At 44.6% G+C, this 12,246-nt stretch overlaps 1 protein-coding gene across 1 annotated transcript in view; it reads left to right on the top strand.

Moving 5' to 3' along the window:
- The window catches only part of TRMT61A (tRNA methyltransferase 61A), a 79,928-nt gene that overhangs the window by 25,947 nt on the left and 41,735 nt on the right, over positions 1–12,246 (top strand). The gene's annotated exons all lie outside the window — the stretch shown is intronic.

Raw genomic sequence — 12,246 nt, 5'->3', positions numbered from 1 at the left:
TAACACCTTAAAGCAGAGGCTGCATATGTGCATACGGTCGGCGGGAAGGGGTTAAGTCCCCATGCACACTTTGGGTGCTTAGCCCTGGTGCATGGGGCTTTGGCATTTGCAGTGAAAAGTATTCACAGCACTTCACTTTTTCGACATTTTGTTATGTCACAGCCTTATTCCAAAATGGATTAAATTCATTATTTTCCTCAAAACAAAGTGAAAGACATTTGTTTGAAATCTTTGCAAATTTATTAAAAATAAACGAATCAATCTAATAAAGATGATCCTTCTTCCCAAATGTCTGTATGTAACATCCCACATGCCCACTGTGGTACCCAAGTCGTTTTTCAAAACTTTAGATGCAGTATTTACTTCCTTCATTTTGGAGAACAACAGGCGAAAGTTGAAATTTTCTGTTTTTTACAGTGACCCAAGGCTGAGGCTGGAATGGCACTCCCTAACTTGCACTACTGCTATCTGGCGGGACAGCTGTGCCACCTAGTTGATTGGCTGATACCTGTCACTCCAGGGGTCGTGGAGTCTCATTTGGTGTATGTGCTTCAGTTAAAACATTTATTAATAGCCTTGGAGGCACCTCTGAATTTAATGCCAAAAGTTTGCCTACCAATATCGACCTTCGCACGATTGGTCTGGAATTGATTTCAATGGGCAGGGCTTCTAAAGCGCCCCAAAGATGCTGCTTGCAGGTCTTTTTTTTTTATTTTTTATTTTTTTTAACCTCCCGCAAGCGCTCCGCTCCAGCGTGAAAGCATTTGGGCTTTCACACTGGAGTGACAGGAGAGGCTCTTTGCAGGCACTATTTTTAGCACTAAAACGCCTGTAAAGCGCCTCCATGTGAAAGTAGCCTGAGGGTTTCATCTTTGATGTTTACTCCCACCTTCTACATAAATCAGTCATTAGTACCCCTCTGGCAGCCCACGCAAAGTGGCAGATTCTCATACCTGATTTGTCAGAGGAAGACTGGGAGGAGGCGTGCTCTTCCCATCCTAACTGTCTCACCGGCTGTAAATTATACATTTATTTTGTATATGCTGCATCAGTCTTATCTGTCACCGGTAAGACTACAAGCTATGAACCGCAGGGCTGACTTTAATCATATCATGTGGTTGTGTCCCGTTATAGCTGGCTACTGGAAAAAGGTACTTGTAATATTATCCTAAATTCTTTCTGTTCTGGTGCCATGTACTCCACATATATGTTTGCTGGGTATTCTTGATGAGGAACAATGGCCAAAATTCACTAGAATTTTGTTGAGAGTAACACTCTTCTTGGCTCGCAAGGCTATAGCGATTAAAGAGGAAGTAAACTCTGATGGGTTTTACTTCCTCTTTATTTCCCTGCAAAGGTAAAGCATAATGGGCAACTATGTTGCCCATTACGTCTCACTTACCTGAAAATGAAGCCTGCGATGTCACCGCTGTCCCCACTAGCAGCGAGCGTCCATCTTCACCCCTCTTCCTTCCGGGGCCACGGACTCCGTCTCTGTGACTGGCCGGAGTCGCGTGACGTCACTCCCGCGCAAACAAAAAAAATGAAATTAAATTGTAAAAAAAAATACGTAAAAATAGAAACTACTGACACCATCCACTGCCCTATTGACACCATCCACTGCCCTATTGACACCATCACCGCCACATACTCTCTAGCCCTTCCCCCACCCCCAATCATTGTGAAAAATAAAAAAGTAAATTGTAAAATTATTTAAAAAATACAATTATAAAAAATTAATAATAAAAATAAAGAACTACTGACACTATCCTGCACATACTACTGACCACTGTACACTCCACACTCCTTGTATGCACATACTACCCACTGCCATACACTCCGCACTGTATATTCCCTATTTAACATTACTACTTCTGCACTATGTAAGTCATTGCAGACTCTATTTAACCACACCCCTTTTAAGCCACTCCCAATATGTAGCACGGTTTAAGCCACGCCCTTCTCCCTGAAATGCGTTTTCCACCTCCCTGAAATGAGTTTTTGCAGGTTGGGATTTTACCCATTTTTATATAAAGTGTATCACTGCTCTCTGTATGTACAGCTGCAAATATGATACGTAATTGTGTACTGAACTGTATTTTCATTGTGCACATGTTGAGCATTTTGGTCATTGTACCAACATGTCTTTCTTTTTTGTATATCTTGTCAATAAAAAGAGTTTAAAAAAACGAAAAAAATCCCCATGTACATAAGTATTCACAGCCTTTGCTCAACACTTTGTTGATGCACCTTTGGCACCAATTACAGCCTCAGATATTTTTGAGTGTGATGCTACAAGCTTGGCACACCTATTTTTGGGTGTTTTTTTTTTCCATCCTTCTTTGCAGGACCTCTCAAGCTCCATCAGGTTGGATTGGGAGCATCGGTGCACAGCCATTTTCAGATCTCTCTAGAGATGTTCAATTGGGTTTGAGTCTGGGCTCTGGTTGGGCCACTCAAGGACATTCAGAGTTGTCCCGCAGCCACTCCTTTGTTATCTTGGTTGTGTGCTTAGGGTCGTTGTCCTGTTGGAAGATGAACCTTCGCCCCAGTCTGAGGTCCAGAGTGCTCTGGAGCAGGTTTTCATCAAGGAAGTCTCTGTACATTGCTGCATTCATCTTTCCCTCGACCCTGACTAGTCTCCCAGTTCATGCTGCTGAAAAACATCCCCACAGCATGATGTGGCCACCACCATGGTTTACTGTAGGGATGGTATTGGCCAGGTAATGAGCAGCGCCTAGTTTCCACCAGACATGACGCTTGCCTTTCAGGCCTAAGAGCTCAATCTTAGTTTCATCAGACCAGATAATTTTGTTTCTCATTATTATTATACAAGATTTATATAGTGCCAACAGTTTACGCAGCGCTTTACAATGTAGAGGGGGGACAGCACAATTACAGTACAGTTCAATACAGAAGGGACAGGAGGGCCCTGCTCGTAGAGCTTACATTCTAAAGGGAGGGGGTGGTGGTACAAAAGGTAATAGATGCGGGGAATGATTTGATGGGGTGGCTCTGGGACAATTGATATATGGGTGTGGGATAGGCTTCACAGAAGATGGTTGTTCTTCTGGAAGGTTCTCCTCTCTCCGCGGAGAAATGCTGGAGCTCTGTCAGAGTGACCATCGGGTTCTTGTTACCTCTCTGACTAAGGCCCTTCTCCCCCTGATTGCTCAATTTGGCTGGGCTGCCCGCTCTAGACAGAGTCCTGATGGTTCCAAACTTTACGGATGATGGAGGCCACTGTGCTCATTGAGACCTTCAATGCTGCAGGAATTTTTTTGTACCTTTCCCCAGATATGCGCCTCCATACAGTCCCGTATCCCGTCCCAGAGATCTACAGGCAATTCCTTGGACTTCATGGCTTGGTTTGTGCTCTGACATGCACTGTTAACTGTGGGACCTTTATATAGACAGGTGTTTGCCTTTCCAAATCATGTCCAATCAACTGACTTTACCACAGGTGGACTCCAATCAAGTTGTAGAAACATCTCAAGGATGATCAGTGGAAACAGGATGCACCTGGGCTCAGTACTGAGTGTCATGGCAAAGGCTGTGAATACTTATGTACATGGGATTTTTTTCGTATTTTTAATAAATTTGCAAAGATTTCAAACAGACTTCTTTCACACTGTCATGTTGGAGTATTGTTTTGTAGAATTTTGAGGAAAATAACGAATTTAATCAGTTTTGGAATAAGGCTGTAACATAAAAAATGTGGAAAAAGTGAAGCGATGTTAATACTTTCCGGATGCACTGTAAGTTCAGGCGGAGGGCACAGATGCACCATCCAGTCCTTCTGCAGGCAGCCTGTTGAAATTCACATACTGCCCTAAACATTCATACTGCTAGGTGCACTGTCCAGCCGCATCAGCTGTCAGCCTCAAACAGAGTTTGACAGGGTGTGAACGGTGCATCTGTGCCCTCTGCCTGCACCTAAATGCCAGGACTCCATGCACCAGGGCTAAATGCCTGGTCCTGTGAGGAAGGGGAGAGGGAGCAGTGTTGTTGCTTTCAGGTACAGCTAACACTTCCCTCCTCTCAGACTGACAGTGCTGCTGTCTGCTGTGTCTTCTGTGCTCCTTCATCCAGAGTGGTGTCTGTATATTTCAGAAGGTGTGTTAGGCTGCTTTCACACTGGGGCGGTAGGGGGCGTCGGCGGTAAAACAGCGCTATTTTTAGCGCTGCTTTACCGTGGTATTCGGCCGCTAGCGGTGCGGTTTTAACCCCCACTGGCGGCCAAAAAAGGGTTAAAACCGCTCGTATAGCGCGGCTATAGCCGCAGTATTGCCGCGGTATAGCCGCACTGCCCCATTGATTTCAATGGGCAGGAGTGGTGAATACACCACTCCTTCACCGCTCCAAAGATGCGGCTTGCAGGAGTTTCTTTCTTCTCCTGTTAGCGCACCGCTTCAGTGTGAAAGCTCTCGGGCTTTCACACTGAACAAACAGCAGCGGCTGTTTTGGGTCGGTTTGCAGGCGCTATTTTTAGCGCAATAACGCCTGCAAACCGCCCCAGTGTGAAAGGGCTCTTACTGGCTAAATCACCAGGTGAAAACTGAGTGGAAAATAGCCAGAGAAAAGAAACCGGATGTAGCCACCACAAAACATTTTTGGTTTAATACTGCTGTAACATTCAATTTAGATTGACTTTCCAGGTGTATGAGAACAAAGGGTGTGCAAATTCTTAGTTTGTTTTATTGAAAGAAAAGTAAAGGTGTGTTTTTTTTTGTTTTTTTTTTTTTTTGGAATCATACCTTAGTGGATGCAGCATTACTCTGAACACCGCTGATCGCTCGGTTTTCAGAGCTCCCTGAGCAGAGAGCTGTTGACTGTCAGTCACAGCTCTCTGCTCTGCTCCCTCCTTGCTCTTTGGAGCGCTGGGCTGTGGAGGGGGCGGCTGGCTCAGGCTTTCAGCGGCTCGCTGAGAGGCTGACCTGGGTGTCAGTCCTGGCACCTAGCGGATCCAGACTTTATTGTCGTTATGATGCAGTGCCTGGACTGACTTCTGTGACGTCAGCAGAGAGCGGACCCGCTCTTGGCTGAAGCTGGGTCACAAGTGCAAAATGAACTGCACTCCTGTGAACCATAGAAGAAGCCCAGCCAAACGAGCTTTGGCTGGACTTCTCGTTTAAGAAAGCAGCCACAACCTGAGTAGAAAAGGCTGTCCCCTGCCAGCATGCTGCTTTTTAAATGGAAGTTGTGATCTTTCTGTTTAGGTCAGACCTATGGTTCTTCAATCAGTAAAGCTTATGTTCCCTTCTGATTGGAGAGTTCTAGCTCTGGTTTAGTGCAGTGCATGTCAGCACTCTGCAGAGATGACAAAAACCCTTGTAGATATTTGTTCATATAAAAAATAGAATCCATACATTTCATAATGCCAACAGAATGATGTCTGAATGTACTTCACAATGCAGTTCGCTTTTAACATTCAATTTGGAATAAATGTAATTTCCTGAACGAAATCCACTTACACCGTTAAAGTGATACTAAAGGATAATTTTTTTTTTTAAAATAACAAACATGTTCTATTTACCTCCACTGTGCAGCTTGTTTTGCACAGAGTGGCGCCGAACATCCATTTCTGGGCTCCCTCGGCGGCTCCTCCCCACATTAGATAACCCCCTTGGAGAAGCGCTCTCCTGAGGGGGTTACCTTGCGGGCACGCTCCCGAGTCCAGCATTCGGCGTCCATAGAGGCCTAATGCAGGACTTGGCTCCACCCCCCGGCATCCGCGTCATTGGATTTGATTGACAGCAGCGGGAGCCAATGGCTGCGCTGCTATCAATCTAACCAATCAAGAGCCGAGAACCCGTGGAGAGAGGGACGGCGGGGACATACCAATGGAAATTTGGGGCTCAGGTAAGTAAAACGTTTTTTTCACCTTAATGCATAGGAAAAAAAACCCACAAGCCTTTACAACCCCTTTAAGCCTCATATACACAGGTGCCGTGGCCCATACAGCATGAATGGGCAGTTTGTTTATGTGGCTGGAGCTGCATACAGGCAGCCTATATTACTCAGCAGGCAGGGGTCTCCAAACTGTGGCTCGGGGGCTGGTTTTTACCTGGCCCCTGGAGCCATCCACTGACACCAATGAAGGGGCACAATTCATTCCAATGACTCCAACGATGGAGCACAGTTCCTCTCAATGACTCCAACAATGGTGCCCAATGACACCATTGATGGGGCACAGTTCCTTCAAATTATATCAGCGATGGGGTACAATTCCTCTCACTGGCACCAAAGATGGGGTATTGTTTACTCCCACTGATCCTGGGACATTTTCTACTTCCAGAGGTCCCAGTCCAGCCCCTTAAAGTCTGAATGACAGTAAATTGGCTCTTTGTTTAGAAAACTTGAAGATCCCTCTATAGGAGGATGCAGCAGCTATACAGACATTGCCACTTGTCCTAGGTTGATAGGTGTGCAGGGGTGGCTGACCGGCCCTGAACCCGTACTGACTCTACGCCTGTAAAATTAGGATGAGTGGCTGTGTCTGAACAGCTACTGCATCCCCATAGAGTAACATAGGCTGCCTGCATGCAGCTGCGGGTGGCTCCAGCCACATAAATGGCCCATTCATGCTGCACAGGCCACAGCACCTGTGTGAAAGAGGCCTTGGAAATGAATTCAAGAAAAAATTCCCATCCTACTTTTTCAAATTGGTTTGTCGTTGCAATACGATTCGACCTTAATAATGATTAGAAATTCAAACGAATGTTTAGAATATGACATTTTTAACAAAATTCTACTAGTGTAAGGCCAGCTTAAGAGTTAACAGCTGTGCATGTTGCCCATAGCCTTCTGGTGTAAGACGTCAGGAGTCGTATCACGCCGCTCTTTCCAGAGAGTTCCGTAACGCTCTATTCCTGGTGTCAATCATACATTGTTCTGAGAACAAGGGATAAACTGTCTGGGCTCTGTGTGCGTATGTATGTGTGTACAGGCCTTTCAGGCAGTTCTGCCCATAGACGCTCTGTTTGTTTGCTCTGTAAACAGACTGTTTAGAACCTTTTGGTTAATCCATCAATCGATATTGATTTTTTTTCTTCCTTGGCCGTCCCAAAGCAAACAGAGAGTGCAGACCTGTAAGTTTAAATGAAACTGCGGTGAATATAATGGATCCATTTCTGTAAGATGAATAAAGCAAGAAGTAAATGGACCACCCCCTGGAGCTTTAAAGTGATATTGAAGTTTTTGTTTTGTTTTTTACCCCTTAACGACCATTCGTCAGCCACAACGCGGTCGCAAATTGCCAGGAGGGTGTCATAGGATGTCCTCCCTTGCTCATGCTTCCTACGCACCCCTGCGGTGCCCATTGACAGTGATCTGTGATTGTTGTGTCCTACGGACACAGCTGATCACAGATCGGGGTGAAGAGCCAATCATAACAGCTCTTTACCATGTGACTAGTTGTGTCTAATCACAGCTGATTACAGTGTAAACAGGACTTGCCAGCTATCTGCAAACCTCTCCTCACGCTGATGGCACGTGAGTAGGGGAGAGCCGATAAGCTGCCATCCCCACGGGACATTTACACTGATAATCAGACCACTGCTCCTCGGTGCCCTGATTACCAGTGCAGCCCCAACAGTGCCCACTAGTGCTACCAATCAATTCCTATTGGTGATGCCCATCATTATCGCCTATCAGCGACCATCATTGTCGCCTATCCATGCCCGAGAGTGCCGCATATCAGTGCTGACTCACCAGTGCCCATCAGTGCAGCATCGTAAGTGCACATCAATGAAAGAGAAAAATTACTTATTTAAAAAATTTTCTAACAGAAACTAAGAAAAACATATTTTTTGTTTTTTTTTAAATCTGCAGTCTTTTTTCCTTTTTGTTTAAGAAAAAATAAAAAAAAACCCAGTGGTTAAATATCACCAAAATAAAAATGTTCTATCTGTCTCAAAAAAATGATAAAGATTTTGTTTGGGTGCAGTTTTGCGTGACCGCGCAATTGTCATTCAAAGTGTGACCGTGCTGACAGCTGAAAATGAACTTGGCGGGAAGGGGATGAAAGTGCCCAGTAGGCAAGTGGTTAACTAACAAATATGTCCTACTCACCTGCTCTCTGTAATGGTTTTGCACAGAGCAGCCCAGATCCACCTCTTCTCGGGTCCCTCGCCAGCGCACCTGGCCTCTCCCTCCTGCCGAGTTACCCCAGAGCATGCAATGGGGGTACCCGAGCGGGCTCGCTCCCAAGCTACGGCTCTGCGTGTCAATTCACACACACACAGAACCATAGCTCAGCCCCACCCCCTCTCCTGATTGGCTCAGTGGCCGTGATGGCCAATGGCTTCTGCTGCTGTCTCAGCCAATGAGGAGGCAGATTTCCCCAAGAGCTGAGGCACTCGTACTCATCACTGGATCGCGATGGTAAGTATTGAGGGGCTGCTGCACAGAGAAGGTTTTTTACCTTCCTGCATGAAGGTAAAAAACCTTGAGCCTTTAGAACCACTTTAACCACTTAACCTTCAGAAGATTTACCCTCTTTCATAACCAGGTCATTTTTTGCGATACGGCACTGACAATTGTGTGGTCATGCAATGCTGTGCCAAAATAAAATTTGTCGTTTTTTTTCCCACAATAGAGCTTTCTTTTAGTGGTATTTGATCACCACTGCAGGTTTTTTTTATTTTTTGTGCTATAAACAAAAAAAGACAATTGTGTAAAAAAAAAAAAAAAATCACGTATGTATATATGTGATTCTGCACAGAAGGGCGGCCCTGTAGCAGTTAATCTACTGTGGGGCAGTCAGTAAGTGGTTAAGGAGGCCATACACTCAAAGAAATTCAACCGGCTAAATTTCAATCAGTGCATGGCTTCCCCCCTTGACAGAAGTGGATTTATATAAAACTTGTGTTCTGATTTGAGGCGGGTGCCACTGTCAGAATACAATGTTTCCCGGAGGGCCATCCACCTTGTTTGAATGGAGGAATCTGTTCACATCTCTGCGTGTTGGGAATGCTCACCAAATCGAGCGCTTTCCCGAAGCAAAAAGAAACTCGAAGAGTTTCTATTTTAGCAGATGCGAGGGGGTGCCATTAATTCTTAACAGCATCCCACCATCGGCAATCATGGCATGTTTTCGTGCGTGCAAAACTTTATGGTGCTGCAGGACCGTGCAATTTTTCTGTGGCACAATTTTTAAAAAAGTGTCGCACTATTCTTTACTGGTGTTTCTCGCAAGCCCACACAGATGTGAAGCAAGGTACAGTATGACTATAGATTACTTGTGTATGGCCAGCCTTAGTCCTGCCCTCCTTTTCTGAAGACTGTTAAAGTTGCACTCCAGCCAAAGCAATTTTCTGTTGGGTATTGTCAAGGGAGAAAGGGTTGTAGCCTCCCTGGCGGTTTTCCCGAGTGTGGCTCGGGGTTAAAATTCAGGACCATTAGCGGTAACCCCGAGCCACACTCGGGATTGCATCGCAGGATCCTGGTGCCTCCTTACTTACCTTGTCCCCGGGATCCTGCGATGTCCTCCGCAGTGTCCGCGGGCTGTGTCCTGTTCCGAAGCCTCTCTGTGCCAGGCTCCGTTCCCTGCAAGCGTCGCGACGCACAGGGGCGGAGCCTGGCGGCAAATTAAAAAAAATGTAAAAAGCATAACACATACAGTACTGTAATCTTACAGATTACAGTACTGTATGAAATCATTTCACATCCCATTTGTCCCCAGTGCTCTGGCCCATGCCCTGCATGCAGTTTTATATTGCATATACTGTTCTTTCTGCCTGGAAACCTGAGATTGTCCATAGCAACCAAAAAGTGTCCCTTTACGTCAAAAATGGCTTTAGACCAGCTAGAAAACAGCGATAGTAAATTAGAACACTTGCAGAATTGAGCGATAGTGAATCGTGTGGAAATGTATTTTATTACTATTTTTTAAAATTTTTTTTTTTTTTTTATTATATTATAATTTATGTTTTTGTGTTTCAAACTTTATCATACCCGGGATATCTACTAGACTCTTGTTTGGACAGATTTAAGTGTGTTATTGTTAAGAATTACAGACCTACAATATAAAACGCCAAATTTCCATGCAAAATAATTGTACCGCTTTCAGCACCTAAAATCCGAAATAATCATACCGCCAGGGAGGTTAAAAGTTATCTGTTCTTTGCAGGTGATTTCCTCCCACATCTGGTCCTGACACCTATCAGGCAGTGGGGAAAATCACTTCAATGGGGACACATGCAGTATTTAAAACTAGGACAGGTTATAACCCATTCTCCGCATTGTCCAGTGCTAAGCTTTGGCACTGTGCTCAAGTACACAAGCAGGGGCAGGCAACCTCGGCACTCCAGCTGTGGTGAAATTACAACCAATCCCATCATGCCTCTGCCTCTAGGAGTCATGCCTGTGATTTTCAGGGTCTTGCAATGTCTCATGGGACTTGTAGTTTCACCACAGCCGGAGGACCAAGGTTGCCTACCCCTGCCCTAAAGTGTGCCAGAGGCTGGTGAGGACAGATGTCTTTAGCAGTCCGTTTTTCAGCTAAATTAGCACATAAATCTGGCCTGTTGTTGGGTCCTGAGGACAGGGTTGATGACCACTGCCATAGAGTCTTTACACGTGATAAATAATACATTTTATTTTACACAAAGATTAAAAAAATCACATTAAAGCGGTTGTATACCTATTTTTTAAACTTTTACCTACAGGTAAGCCTATAATAAGGCTTACCTGTAGGTAAAAAAAAAAATATCTCCATGCGCACAGGGGATTCTCGGCTGAAAGCCCGGCAGACGCCGGACCTTGCCGGAAAGAAGTCTCCCGCGCGCATGCACGGGAGTGACGACATTGCGGCTCTAGCCACTCACAGCGCCAGAGCCGCGATACCCAGAAGACACGCCGAGGGGAGATGTCAGCTCCCTCAGCGTGGACCGGGTGAGATGCCGGCGCCTCATTCTAAGGTAAGTATCTCATAATGAGTCAATATGCGGTGCATACTAGCTCATTATGCCTTTTCCCTTACAGGTGTAGGGGAAAAAAAAAAAAGTCAGCCGGTTTACTACCGCTTTAAATATAAAAAAAAAATGGCAAAACCCTCTTGGCTGTAACCATCTTGTATAAGGGTAGATATTAAATCTATCATGGAAATAGATGTCAACAATCAATTTAATGGAATCTTCAATAAGCCTGAATTTTCTACATGTTTCATTGAACATTCAACTTCTTCAGGATTGGAGAGAAGGTATTCATTAGTTCCTTCCTGCCTAAGAGTAAAACAAACATTAATGTCTTGGCACAATTTTGCAACTTTGACAGGTGTAAGTAAAACCGTACATATCATCACAGCTACTTTGTGCATCCAGTTGGATTATACCTTGTTTTTGTTTTTTTGTTTTTTTAGGACAAAATGTATTTATTTTTTTTGGTGGTAAATGGTAATGGGTATCTTCTGATTTTTTTTTTTTTTCACTCTCAAAACTGGCCCTAAATAGTAAATAATGTTTTTAATTTAGCTGTATATTTCTTGTTACTACCATAACCTACCACCTAAGAACAACCAAAAATAAATTCTCCTGCTCCTGACAATTGCAGCAATGCCACATGTGTGTTGTGTTATGTGTTCCTGTAGTACAACCCATAAAAACAATAGTGCACATTTTGTTTTTATTTTTTTTGTCCTACCTAAAACACACTGACACTGATGCTAATTAAAAAAAAAAATCCTTCCCAAAGTATACTGACCTTGACCATTACTTGACCGAAACACTAACCCTGGCACTGACCAAGATCTAGGTTTATTTTTTTAATTGCTATTTATTTATTTTTTTTCTCTGCAAGGATAGCGATACAATGCATCTCTCCTCTCTATTCACAGAGAGAAACACAGGGGTGGGTTTCCCAGTGACTGATCACTGTGGTAGCCAATCAGAGGTGATCAGGTGACCCAGAATTGGGGATTCTGGGTCCTGATTATTATTACGGGACTCAGGGCACTCGTTGAGACCACGGTCTTTGTGCTGGGAGCTCGCTGTGCGGCATGCTCCCCGCACAAAGACAGATACGTGTATATGAGGCCCCACAGCAAGAAGCCCAGTCCAGTGATGCCGCATATTTGTGTTATGTCAGCGCAAAGAGGTTAAAACCAAAAAAAAAAATAAGTAGGCCAATTAAAGTGTCAACCTGAGAGGTCCATAAAGCCAGGTGCCACCTGGGGGGTGGCATAAAAGAGGAACACCACCACAGGGTATCACTCATATCTGGTTGTATAGCATAGTCCTCAGCAGC

This window comes from Aquarana catesbeiana, linkage group LG13 (genome assembly GCF_042186555.1).
Source record: "Aquarana catesbeiana isolate 2022-GZ linkage group LG13, ASM4218655v1, whole genome shotgun sequence".
Taxonomy (NCBI): Eukaryota; Metazoa; Chordata; class Amphibia; order Anura; family Ranidae; genus Aquarana; species Aquarana catesbeiana.
Note: the sequence above shows the minus strand (reverse complement) of the source record. Positions and strands in the feature narration are given on the sequence as shown.